Source organism: Poromitra crassiceps (assembly GCF_964638095.1).
Source record: "Poromitra crassiceps genome assembly, chromosome: 13".
Lineage (NCBI taxonomy): Eukaryota > Metazoa > Chordata > Actinopteri > Beryciformes > Melamphaidae > Poromitra > Poromitra crassiceps.
This window is the reverse complement of record NC_139644.1, coordinates 37,889,266-37,891,696: the sequence shown is the minus strand read 5'-3', so window position 1 is coordinate 37,891,696 and position 2,431 is coordinate 37,889,266. Positions and strand designations below refer to the sequence as shown.

General features: G+C 48.0%; 1 pseudogene across 1 annotated transcript; it reads right to left on the bottom strand.

The window, feature by feature from the left end:
* Positions 1-1,228: 1,228 nt before the first annotated feature.
* On the bottom strand, positions 1,229-1,759 carry LOC310788539 (dnaJ homolog subfamily C member 5 pseudogene; annotated as a pseudogene). Its single transcript has one exon. The product of its transcript is annotated as a dnaJ homolog subfamily C member 5 pseudogene (transcript).
* Between the last annotated feature and the right edge of the window lie 672 nt (positions 1,760-2,431).

The following is a 2,431-nucleotide window of genomic DNA, read 5'->3' as shown; positions in this document are numbered from 1 at the left end:
CACACACACACACACACACACACACACACACGCCTGGGGACATATGCACACTCACAACCACACACACACACACACACACGCACACACACACACACACACACACACACACACGCCTGGGGACATATGCACGCTCACAACCACACACACATTTACTCTAATGTAATCCAGACCCTCTTTACTCTCAGTGTGCCTTCATCAAATATGTCACACCGTAAATGACAGCAGATTAACATTAGCAGGTGAAAGCCAGAGACTTCCGAGATTAGAAACCATATGTATATATATATATATATATATATATAAACCTAAACGTATAATATATATAATATATATATATAATATAACTAACTAGCTAGCTTCCTATAAACGCTGCTCCACATAGGCTGTCACTTGAGAGCTGCTGCATTACGTCAACAACATGGCGGCGGTGGGCATGCCAGTACGTGAGTGACGTCAAGCGAATAAGGTCTATAGTAGTGGTAATAGTTTTGTGCAGACATTCATTTAGTCTGACAGCTATTGAGAGTTGATTTGAGTTAAGTTGTGGACCAGTGATGTCATTTGTGCATGAATGAATGCACAGCGTAGGTTGCATGCTACACATTCATAATGTGACATTATACACATTTTACATGACGACACAAACAGCATATCTTTGAACTGCGGGAGGAAACCCACACAAACAAGTGGAGAACATGCAAACTCCACACAGGTGGAGATTCGAAACCCACAACCTTCTTGCTGTGAGGCGACAGTGCTAACCACTGAGCCATCTTTTTAAACGGTGCCGTACACCACGATGCAAAATATGGGAAAGGGACAGTGGGGTGTGGTTAAAGGCCAAGGAATACAAAAGAAGAAACAATCTTTTTCTTTTCTTCTTGTATTGGAGGAAAGGAGTAGCGGACCAATCAGGGACGTGCGTGTCTTCATTACAGGTAGTTCCTTTTCGTGGCCCAGCTTTCGTGGTCCCTCTCCTCTCTCCTCCTCTCTTTCTGAAGGGGAAACATGGATTGCCCATCTCTTTCATCTCGCTGAGGTGGAGCAGGGAAGCAGGCAGGACCGCAGGGCAGGACAGAGGTCAGTTGAAGCCAGTGTCAGTGTGCTAAGTGGAATTGTGACCGCCCGTGTCAACTGCTGCTGATGGCTGATGGCAGCAGCGTGATATACGCTCACCACCAGTGTCCCCCCTGCTGGTGGCTGATGGCAGCAGCGTGATGATATACGCTCAACACCAGTGTCCCCCCTGCTGGTGGCCAGCCTCTCTCTCGTCATATTGCATCTGTGCCACCAGGTCCTCGGGCAGCACATAGTACTCGTGTTCCTGGCCCTCTGGCCGCGGTTTGCACTTCCCACAGCAGCAGCAGCAGCAGCAGCACAGGCAGCAGCACACGTAGAAGCCAGTGAGCAGGCCGCACAGCACAAACAGTGCCTTCCCCCAGCAGCTCGACAGGGCGAAGTACATGTTCAGGTACTCCTCTCCCAACTGCTCAGACACATACAGTCCCAGAGAGCCATATTTGTCATAGACGGCGCGCTTCATGGGATCGTTGAGGATAGCATGGGCGTGGTTTATCTCCTTGAACTTGTCGGCCGCCTCTGGATCGTCTGGGTTCTTGTCGGGGTGGAACTTCAACGCCAGTTTCCTGTAAGATCTCTTAATATCATACGGTGTGGCCACCTTGTCCACTCCCAACACATGGTAGAGAGACTGACCGGCGGTGGACAGAATGCTTTGCCTCTGCTGCTCAAACATCATGCCTCACATCAGCATGGCATACAGAATGGTTGTCTATAAGATGTCATCGGTGATGCCATCAGCGAGTGACGTCATCAGTGATGATGTCATCGGTGATGTCACTGGAGCAATGGTGATGTCATCAGTGAGTGTTAAATCTCTGATGATGTCACAATTACTCTTCTTCTTCTAATGGCTTTCTGGCAGATTGGATGCCTTGCGGCACATTGCTGCCTCTCACAGATTACACAAATTCCAGACTCGGGGGTCCGCCCCCTCCTCAATACATCTGCAAATTAGACCCCGCCCCCTTTTAGGGGGGGAAACACAAGCCTCTCCGCGTTGACTTCAATGTAAAATCGCACTACCTAAATTATAGAAAAATAACAGAATCAATGTCGTTTGACCCCAAAACACCAAGACATGACAATATATTACAACTCGTCTGGCCATAGAATGGACAAGATATGACTTTGACCCATCTAAAATCATGGGACTCATGTGACATGTCCCATATTTACATTACAGCCCCGAGCCAAGTAGCCTACAACGACGCTGGCTCCACTACAACAGCATTTAATGTCGGAAGACTAAATTAGCAACAGGCGGACACCAGAACTAGGTCAGAGACGGGTCATGAGTCACATGACTTTAGATGGGTCAAAGTCATATTTCCGGAGTATCTTGCGCATT